This window comes from Notamacropus eugenii, chromosome 5, assembly GCF_028372415.1.
Source record: "Notamacropus eugenii isolate mMacEug1 chromosome 5, mMacEug1.pri_v2, whole genome shotgun sequence".
In the NCBI taxonomy this organism is placed as follows: domain Eukaryota; kingdom Metazoa; phylum Chordata; class Mammalia; order Diprotodontia; family Macropodidae; genus Notamacropus; species Notamacropus eugenii.
This window is the reverse complement of record NC_092876.1, coordinates 384,043,470-384,054,662: the sequence shown is the minus strand read 5'-3', so window position 1 is coordinate 384,054,662 and position 11,193 is coordinate 384,043,470. Positions and strand designations below refer to the sequence as shown.

Below are 11,193 nucleotides of genomic sequence, written 5' to 3'. Positions count from 1 at the left end.
TATGTAGATGCTCTTTATGTGCATATATAATGAATATTTAATTCTAAACTTTGACATAAGCAGTCAAAATAAGTCTCTGTATGTTCACAATTTATACAGTCTCAGAGTTGGGGAGGAGCTCACAAGCTTTCTACTCCAAAACATTCCTAAATAGGCTTGTCATCTACATCTGACAAACGCAGAGTTCGCCTCCATTTGAAGAAGTGCAGTAGGTAGAAATCACCCATCTCCTGAAACAGTACATTCCACTTTTTTTAACCTTAAAAATTTTTGTTATTTTTTTCTAGTCCATCTTTGGCATTTTATTTTTTAATGTATTTTATTTCCCCCCAATTACATATTAAAACAATTTTTTAACATTTGGGTTTTTTTTAATTTTGAGTTCCAAATTCTATCTCTTCCTTCCTCCCTCCCTTCTCCTCTTTCTGAGACAGTAAGCAATCAGATATAGATTATACACAGGCAATCATGTAAAGCATTTCCATATTAGTCATTATGTACAATAAGATTCCAATAAAAGAAAAAGAATGAATAGCATGCTTAAATCTGTATTCAAACAATAACAAAAATTCTCTGGAAGCGGATAGTATATACTTCATCCATCAGTCCTTTGGGATTTTCTTGGATCATTGTATTGCTGAAAATAGCTAAGTCATTCACAGTTCTTCATCATACAACATTGCCGTCACTATGTACAATGTTCTCCTGGTTCTGTTCACTTCATTTTGCATCAGTTCATGTAAGTTTTTCCAGATTCTTCTGAAATCATTCTGCTTGTCATTTCTTATAGAACAATAATATTCCATCGCAATCATATGCCACGGCTTGTTTAGCCATTCCCCAATTGATGGGCATTCCTTCAATTTTCAATTCTTAACCACCACAAAAAAAAGTTGTTACAAATATTTTTAGTACCTTCCACTTTTAGGAAGCTCAGATTAGGAGTTTTCCCCTTCTGTGACCTTCTTTACAACTACTTAGACCTGTCCTCTGGAACCAAGAAGAAAAAAATATGTAATCCTTCCAGATAATAACCTTCAAGAGTTATCCCTTTAATAATAACACGGTGCTCTAGAATTTTGCCAGTAATCAAAGTCAAGACTTTCAGTTAGAGTTTATAGACTCTACCCTCCTCACCTATTTGATAACTGGAGCAATGCTGAACTATTTTGGTCCTAAAGTACTGTTTTATTTCCCATACTCTTTCAAAGATCATCATAATTGCTGTCGCTGTGTACAATGTTCTTCTACACAGAGTACAAGTTATGCACAACTGCATGTAGTTCATGCATACCTAGTGACTCAAACACACTGAAGGTAGTCTCATTCTTCTTCACTTACCCATTTTTGTTCCATTCTTTGCAGGCTGAAAACTATTCTTCTTGTTAGAGAAATCAGAAATAAAATGAAAAATGCCTTATTTATTATCTATTATAATTGTTCATGATACCCCAAGCACTGACTGTATGCCTTTTTTTGATCTTCTCTGCACATATCTAAAAAAGGGGGTGGGACCCTTTTTTTTCTGTTGAAGTTTATGGTCAGCCTCAGTTCATTATGAATTTGAATGTAACTTAATACTGTTCTCACAAGACCATACTTAACATTTTAATTTACATAAAGAAGCATTCATTAAATATTTACTATTTGTAAGGCACCATTCTTTATATGCAGCCTCAATTACCTACCTGCCCTTGCTTCCATCTTCTGAATGTATATTTCTAAAAATATAAATTAACCCTGTGAATCCACATTACTTTTTTTTTCTCTCATCTGATTTTGTGTGATCCCAGTTTCATTGGTGGGAACCTCTATTCATTACAAATTTTTTTAAAGAAAAATAGTAAATATTTTAAAATAATATTTTTAAAAGTAACTTGTAACTTTAAAAGCATCCTGAACAGCTGCAATCCTTGCAAATAGAGGCTGAAGTTGGCAGATTGTTTGAGCTCAGACATTCCGAGCATCAGTTCCTAAGCTGATCAGGTGTCCCCACAAACTCTGGTACCAATATGGTGAGCTCCTGATATCAGGTGAGCCACAAGGATGCCTGAGGAAGATCAAATTGATCCATATCAGAAATGGAGTATGGAGATGTGCCTGTGAATGGCCATTGAACTTCCAACCTGGAAAAGATAAGTACATTTTAAAATAAAACAATATAAAATATAGTAACTTGTCCTATAGACATTAGGTATTCTAGCTATACTTCCTCTGAAACTTCTGGGATCCTTTGACATTTGATTCTTCTATCTTTCAAAAAGAGCTTATGTTAAAAATATCACAATCCTTCTTTCATGTCTCAAACTACATGCTATGATGAGTTATATTGGGCAAAGCTGTAGAACCACAAAAATGCACTAATCTGCATATTGTTTGTACAGTATACAAGACAATACTTCCTAGGTCTTCTGTCTTTTGTGTGACTGTCCATAACAGCCCCAGACTCTTCTCCTACTGGTGTTCCCAGTTCCAGGACCAGCCTTGGGATAGATTCACCTGATCCCAACAAAGCAGATGGTGTTTTGCCTCGGTTTGCTCAATCTCAGCTGCCGTCAGTGCTGCCAACACCAAAGCAATTGACAATTCAATTAGAAGGAAAAAATAAGGCAGTCATAGGTCATAAAATTCAGAGAGAGGAGAGAACATAGAGATCACCTAATTCAACCCCTTCATTTCACAGACTAAGAAACAGAGCCCCAAGAAGGAGAAGTCAGTGACTCCAAATACTTGGAAACTCAGAGGCAAAGCAATGCTTTCCAACCAGTTGTTCCAGCATTTTGCAGACCCTTGTTGTGTCTACACAGTCAAAATAGTTTACATTTTTTTTTTAAGTGAAGCTTAGCCAAACAACTGTTACTTTGAAAAAACAGCTCACTGGATTCAAACAAGCCATTATAACCCATTGCTTTCAAAATAACAGATTGTTTGGCTGAATTCAATTGGTTTGATGTGTTGATTCCTATCACTGTTCCAAATCGCTTTGTGTGCATGGAGTCACTGCTTTAGCTAGTGGTACAGAAAGGAAATCTGCCTTATTTATGAGAAAAGGAGAATCTCACAAAACAAGAAAAAAATTGCATTAATCCTTTCAGGAAAAAGAAGGCTTTCAGAGCATCAAAGTATACTTTCCCCACATATCTGAAAAGAGGTGTGGAAATAGCAATATGGGGTTGGAAACCTTTTTGTTAACCATGGAGTTTATGGTTAGCCTCAGTGAACTATGAATTTTAATGTAATTTGTGATACTTCTGTATTCAATTTATTGAACAACAAAATTATTAAACATCTGCTATTGTTAGATCCCATACTTTATATACAGCCTCAATTACCTGCTCTTGCTTTCATCTTTTGAACATATCTTTCAAAAATATAAGTTGTGTTTCTTTAGGCTTAGTTCTCCCAGGGTTTCTTTACGCTTAATTCATGTTGTTGAACTTTCCTGGATGATCCAAAGTAATACACTCTGCAAACAGAAATGGAATCATAAATGTGAGAAAGATCTCAAAGACTACCTAGCCCAGCTCCCTCATGTTTACAAATGAGGAGACAGTGGCCCCAAGGAGGTTAGGGGTCACACCAGAGGAAAGATTTGATCTCAGATCCTCTGACTCATATCACATACTTTTCCCATAGTGTTCTTCAGAGCCTCTGGACAAGTACTCAGTTTTTATAATGTGCTTAGATGGTATAAAATGCTTACTGAACATTCGTGGTATGAGTTACAGGCAATTCACCATGCAAAGCTCTAAACATATATTGATAAATCATATATAGACAGCCTCAAAGAGTTTACAATCTAGAGAGAGAAAACATATAAAAGTACTGAAAATTAGCAAAAATACAGCATAAAAATGTAAGAGACTTATAAATAAAAGTCTTCAAGAGTGGTGGGAGGAGGATTTAGGAGTAAAAGTGGAGAAAAGGGAGGAAAGGAAAGGAGAGTGGGAAATGGAGGGCTGACAGCAAATGAAAGGTGATTTTCAGTAATAAAAATGTAAATAAGCATTTTAACAAAAGATAAAGTTAAAAAAATCTATTCCTTCCAGGAACTTTTTCAGACCCTATACAAGTCATTTAACCTCTGTTTGGCTCAGTTTCCTCATCTGTAAAATGGAGGTAATAACAGGACCTTCCTCTCAGGATTATTGTAAGGATCAAATGAGATAATAATTGTAGGGCACTTAGCAGAGCATCTAGCACATATTAAGTGCTATGTAAACATTATTATTATCAATATTATTATTATAAGAATATAGAGTTGCCCCTTTATCACCTCCATATTGTCTGACTAGCAATAGTGATGACAAAGTATTTCCCACTAGAAATAGAAGCCATTATCTAGTTGCTAATGATCTAATCAAAATAAATCAGTGTCATCTTGGCTCAGATGAACACCTTGAACCTAAAATTAAACTTGCTAGGAAAAACAAAGTCAATGAACTCTTGCATAAACCCTTATTCAGTCCTTGATGAGCTCAAGACACAAAGCGAGAACCTTCCAATTAAGCTAAGGGACACAGTCCAAACCAAAATGACTGGACTTAAAAACAGTTCTAGGGTTCCTGCTTCCTTGCTATTGTGATGGTCTGAATATCTGCATCAACTTACAAACACAACCAGGCAACTGGCCTATAGCACTAACCTTGGAGCCAAGGATGACTGAAACTCAAGGTAACTCCCAGATCATGCTGGATTTTGTAAACTTTGGGAAAAGCAAAAGCTTTCAGTTGGGCATGACCATCTATAAAAAAGAGCCAGGGATTTTTTTCCCCAAAAAACTGCTGTTGCTTTTCACATTTGACTCTCTTGAGTTTCTTTCAGATGTCTATGTTTGTTTAAAGGTTCAGGGCCAGGTAGCTGAGAAAATGTAATTTTCTCTGTTTATTTATAGGTCAGTTCTTTTAAACAACCAGTGCTCAAAGATCTCAGTTCTTACCTGGAAGTGGCAAAGGGAAACTGGGTTGGAAACAAGCCCAGCCTCACAAAAGCCTCTAAACCTTATTCAAAATCATTTTGAGGCCAAGGACATTTTCCTGAATCTACTCCAAAGTAGAATGAAGATACAAGTATCTGGTATTTTTATTTTTATTTTTTGCAATTATGTGCAGCATTTGACAGATTTCCTATTTATGTCAGATGTGTAGGTATGACTTATGGGTCCTGGTTGAAGAAAGTTGTTCCATAAAGTCAAAAATCATAAAGAAAAACAACTAATCAACAAAGTTGGCTCCCAAACTTTCTGTTGAAATCTGCCCATTTTTTCATTTCATGTATTGACTCTTGGAGAGCAAGAATAAAATAAATTAGAAAATTAGGGTCCAAACTATATCATCCTTATTTTCCTTATGTTAATTCTCTCTCAAATATCAAGCACTTACAATTCTTTAATAGGCTATTTTCTTTTTTTATTTTTTATTTATTAATTTATTTATTTTAAGTTTTCAACATTCATTTCCACAAAATTTTGAGTTCCAAATTTTGTCCCCATCTCTCCCCTCCCCCACCCCAAACTCCTTGCATTCTGATTGCCTCTTTCACCAATGTGCCCTTCCTACTAACACCCCTCCTTTCCCTTATCCCCATCTTCTCTCTTGTCCTGTAGGGCAAGATAAATTTCTATACCCCATTACCTGTATTTTTTATTTCCCAGTTGTACACCAAAACAATTCTCAACATTTGTTCCTAAAACTTCGAGTTCCAACTTCTCTTCCTTCCTCCCTCCCCAGCCATCCCCACTGAGAGGGAAAGCAATTCAATATAGGCTATATATGTGTAGTTTTGCAAATGACTTCCATAATAGTCATGTTGTGTAAAACTAACTACATTTCCCTCTGTCCTATCCTGCCCTTCATTTCTTCTATTCTCCTCTTTGACCTTGTCCCTCTCCAAGAATGTTTACTTCAAATTGCTCCCTCCTCCCATTTGCCCTTCCCTCCATCATCCCCTCCACCCTGCTTATCTCCTTGTCCCCTACTTTCCTATAGTGTAAGATAGATTTTCATACCAAATTGAGTGTGATGTTATTCCTTCCTTGAGCCAAATGTGATGAGAGTAAGCTTTACTTTTTCCTTCTTTCCTCCCTTCTTTTCCCATCCATTGGAAAGGCTTTTTCTTGCCTCTTCTATGAGAGATGATTTACCTCATTCCATGTCTCTCTTTCTCCTCCCAATATATTCTTCTCTCATCCTTTAATCTTATTTTTTTAGATATGATCCCTTCCTATTCAGCTCACCCTGTGCTCTGTGTGTGTGTGGGTGTGTGGGTGTGTGTGTGTGCAACTACCCAGATACTGAGAAAAGTTTCAAGAGTTACAAATATTATCTTTCCATGTAGGAATGTAAACAGTTCAACTTTAGTAAGTCTCTTGTGATTTTTCTTTCCTGTTTACCTTTTCATGATTCTCTTGATTCTTGTGTTTGAAAGTCAAATTTTCTTTTCAGCTCCGGTCTTTTTATCAAAAATGCTTGAAAGTCCTCCATTTCATTGAAAGACCATTTTTTCCCCTCAAGTATTATACTCAGTTTTGATAGGTAGGTGATTCTTGGTTTTAATCCTAGTTCCTTTGATTTCTGGAATATCATATTCCAAGCTCTTCAATCCCTTAATGTAGAAGTTGCTAGATTTTGTGTTATCCTGATTGTATTTCCACAGTACTCGAATTGTTTCTTTTTAGCTGCTTGCAATATTTTCTCCTTGACCTTGGAACTCTGGAATTTGGTTACAATATTCCTAGGAGTTTCTCTTTTTGGATCTCTTTCAGGAGGTGATCGGTAGATTCTTTCAATATTTATTTTGCCCTCTGATTCTAAAACATCAGGGCAGTTTTCCTTGATAATTTCATGAAAGATGATGCCTAGGCTCTTTTTTTGATCATGGCTTTCAGGTAATCACATAATTTTTAAATTGTCTCTCCTGATCTATTTTCCAGGTCAGTTGTTTTTCCAATGAGACATTTCACATTATCTTCCATTTTTTCATTCTTTTGGTTTTGTTTTGTGATTTCTTGGTTTCTCATAAAGTCATTAGGCTCCATCTGTTCCATTCTAATTTTTAAAGAACTCTTTTCTTCAGTGAGCTTTTGAACCTCCTTTTCTATTTGGCTAATTCTGCTTTTTAAAGCATTCTTCTCCTCATTGGCTTTTTGGACCTCTTTTGCCAATTGAGTTAGCCTATTTTTAAAGCATTTTGGGGGTCTCCTTTAGCAAGCTGTTGGCTTGCTTTTCATGATTTTCTTGCATCTCTCTCATTTCTCTTCCCAATTTTTCCTCCACTTCTCTTACTTGATTTTCAAAGCCCTTTTTGAGCTTCTCCATGCCCTGGAACCATTGCATATTTATTTTGGAGCTTTTGGATGCAGAAGCCTTGACTTCTATGTCTTCTCCTGATGGTAAACATTGTTCTTCCTCATCTGAAAGGATGGGAGAGAATACCTGCTCACCAAGAAAGTAACCTTCTATAGTCTTACTTTTTTCCCCTTTTTGGGGCATTTTCCCAACCAGTTACTTGACTTTTGGGTCCTTTGTCAAGAGTAGGGTGTACTCTGGGGACCTGTAAGTTCTCAGTTCCTCCAAAGTGGCAGGATTAAGGGAGAGGAGTTTACTTCCTGACTAGGCTCCCAACTGAGGTTTAGATCAGCTGCTCAATTCCCCCAGGGCTTTATGCTGAGCACTCCAACAGTGGAACAATAGATGCTGGCTGCTGCCTGCCCAGGCCACCACCAGCTATCTCCACTGCTGCTGCTGCCAGACCACTGCAACCTGGGGCCAGGGGTAGGGGAGGACCCTGCTCCCTTGTCATCGAGGTGAAAAAGCCCTTTCACTGACCTTTGAAGATGCCCTTGGCCCTTGTGGGCTGAGGGATCTGTGAATCTCTGCTGCCAGGGGATTCTGTCACTGATGCCTGCTCCAGCCCTGCTCCTCAAGGTACAGCACGGCCAGGGCTGGGCTGTTCTCTACTCTCTGCATCCAGTGCAACAGACCCCTCCCACCTGCCCTCCAGGTCACCCTGGGTTGGAAATCTCCTCCACTCCCTCACTCTATGACCTCTGCTGCTCCAGAATCCATTGAGAGTGTTTCTTCACAGGTATTTTATGGGCTGTGGGGGAAGAGCTGGAGTATATGAGTCTTTCTACTCCACCATCTTGGCTCCACCACAATAGCCTATTTTCTAATGGAAATTACAGTTTTTCTTTCAGGAAAAAAAAAGGGATTCTTCCTTTGATTTCAGAAATGGACCTTTTCTTAGAATTACTGTATTTCTAAGTTACGACTATAACTGCAAGATTAGATTAAAGTATTAGATCAATTTACTTGCTATATCCCGATAGGTTTTGCTTATGCTATACTGAAGGCCACATTCAATCAAATCAAAAAAGGAAGAGGAGAAAAAGGAATAAGCATTTATATAGCTCCTATTATATGCCAGGGACTGTTTTAAGCATTTTTTTTTTACAAATATTATCTCAAATGATCCTCACAACAACCTGAGGAGTGATATTATTTTGTTTTCACAGTTGAGAAACTGTATTTTTTACAGTTGAGGAAACTGAGGCAAATAACATTTAAGTGATTTTCCAGGGTTACATAGTAATGTCTGAAACCTAATTTGAACTCAGAGCTTACTGAATCAAGGTCCAGAGCTCTATCCCTTCCCTTTCCTTCCTCTTCTCCACCTCCTTTCTTTTCCCTTTCCTTTCTTCCTTCCTTTCTCTTTTCATTATCACTTTCCCCTATACCACTTACTTCTTCTAAAAAGGAAAGGGAAAGAGAAAGGGAGGAAGGACAAAGGGAGAGAGGGGATGGAGGGATGAAAAGAAAAGAGACTCTGGTTAAATCACATCTGTAATATGATGTTTAGTTTTGGATGCCACATTTTAGGCAGAACATTGACAAAGGGGAGCAGAGTCAGAGTCAGAGTCAGGTTAAAGGAACCTAGGATTCAATAGAATTCCTATAACAGTGGTCTCCAAACATTTGTAATCATGCTCTCTTATCAGTAAAAAAAAAAAAAAAAAAAAAAAAGTTAGGTAGGGAAATGATAGATAGATAATGTTTACTTATGCATAAAAATACTCATAAAGTATGTATGTTTAAAAACTGACACACAAAAACAGACATTTTAAAAGGATGAGATAAGGATTAAAAAATATTTGATGCTACATTAAACAGAGAGCCAGTGGAGTTTATTGAGTAGGGAAGTGACCTAGTCAGACCAGCACTCTAGAAATAATAACAACTGTGCCTAATACTGATAAGCAAAACATCATTTTCAAAGTCATCCCTTCACTTTGCCTATGGTGATAGGCTTAAGCATCTAGCTATAGGTAGAACACTGCCCCCAAAGCACTACTCTTGAAGCATCACACTGTCAACGATGGAATTCCAAAATGTTGCTTTCTCCATCAGTCTCATTTTTCATGTACTCTATACACATACCTTCATAAGATTCCTATTATGCAGAAAATATTTTAAATAATTGTTGTAATCAACAGATTTTTTAAAGACCTTCAAGCAAAGTTCCCCTGAAGTTTAGAAATGGCACTTGACAAAGATTTTCTTCTCTGCTCACTAATAAATTGAGAAATGAGTATAAAGGCAACTAAGGCATTTCCTACCCAGGAATTTACTATCTTTTAATAAGCACTGTGGACACAAAGGAAAAAGCAAAAAATAAATCAAAGTAAGGCCTGCCCTCAAGGAACTTACATTCACGAGAGAGAGAGAGGGAGAGAGAGAGAGAGAGAGTAGAATAGTTCTTCAATTTGAAATGAACTGCTACCATTTCACAGATCCTGACAATTTTTCATCCCTTTAAGACAATGCAAAACAAACTGTTTAATGATGTTCACATGCTTAATTAGTCCACAATACATTAAGCACCATATTTGAAAAGGAAAATATGACATTACGGGTAAAGAATGTTCTTTCTCACCATCTTCACTCCGATAAAGGGAAGAATGAAACATCTGTCAGCTTACAGTTTTAGAGAATCATCCATTATAAGTTAAAATTAGAGTTTATTTCCCTAGTGTTAGCCATTCTTTCCTACCCTTATTAGCCTCCCTGCTATGCCTGTCCTGTTTCATTACTTACATGTTTTAAACAGGCCTTTCCTCTTCTGAAGCCCAAGTGAAAACACATGCAAGTCAACGAATGAAGAAGCAGAGTTTACAAGACTTTATTAAAAGGTCAGAGATTTAGTATTTTTTCCTTGAAAAACTGTACTCAATTTACAAACCTTTTCTACATTAACAGAGTAAAACCTCTTTTCATTTTTAAATACCATAGAAATCCATCTTTCCACTATAAGTATTGAGAGGGTTTTGCAAGACTGTACCCAAGGATATTTTTGGAATCAAAAAACTTCACAGCTATGTAGACTCAGCTTGTGAGTTAAATAAACTTTCTAACATAATGTCTTCTTTTCTATTCCCCCTGCCTTTTCCCTAAACTTTCAACATGAACAAAGTAATTTATAGGCCAATGTTGTATCTGATATTCCCTTATTACTCCATTAAGACATTTGCTGAGTAAACATCAAAACCTTTTTCTTTTCTTTTCTCTTCCTTTAAAGTATCCACCTGTATATACTGTCCACACAGCTATGCTAAGTACTGTACATAGCCATTTAAATAAAATATAACCTGTGCTGCAGTGAGATACAGGTTCTGTGAAAGCAATCTGCTGGGGTCCTCTCGTAACCAAAGGAATTTCCCCTCTTTGTGTTCATGTTTAAAATACAACAGTTTCAGTGTTGGCATTCGGAATTTACTTGAATACTTATGCTGATGAGATCACTGAACCATGGAAATACCATCCAATATAATGCCATTCATTCAAACAGAGTGAATTTGTTGTTGTGGTGGTTTGAAAAGCCTATGAAATCACATGAGGTGAGGGAAAAGGGGAGGTTATTTGATTGCCTACGTGGTCTCAGAACTAAAAGAATTTGAAAATTCAATTCAACCAACATTTACTGACCACTATTCTTAGTAAGGCACTGTATTTAGGTGCTGAGGATATAAAGAACAAATGAAAAACTGTGCCTGCTCTCAAGGAGTTTACGTTCTACTGAGGAAATATGTAGACAGATAAATAAATACTAACAACTAGGAGCATGGGGAAAGGTTTCCAGTAAGAGGTGGCAGTTGAATTGAGCTTTGAGAGAAACCTAGGATTCCAAGACACAGAG

General features: G+C 36.8%; 1 long non-coding RNA gene across 2 annotated transcripts in view; it reads right to left on the bottom strand.

Annotated features, from left to right (window-relative positions):
- Positions 1-1,723: 1,723 nt before the first annotated feature.
- Positions 1,724-11,193, bottom strand: part of LOC140506830 (uncharacterized) — a 28,191-nt gene continuing 18,721 nt past the window's right edge. Inside the window, exons 2-3 of one of the 2 annotated variants that reach the window (XR_011968105.1) lie at positions 3,333-3,466; positions 1,724-2,561 (exon numbers count right to left, since the gene is read on the bottom strand). This is a non-coding gene — a long non-coding RNA (uncharacterized lncRNA). The remainder of the gene's footprint in view (positions 2,562-3,332; positions 3,467-11,193) is intronic. The other variant, XR_011968106.1, reaches the window with a different exon arrangement.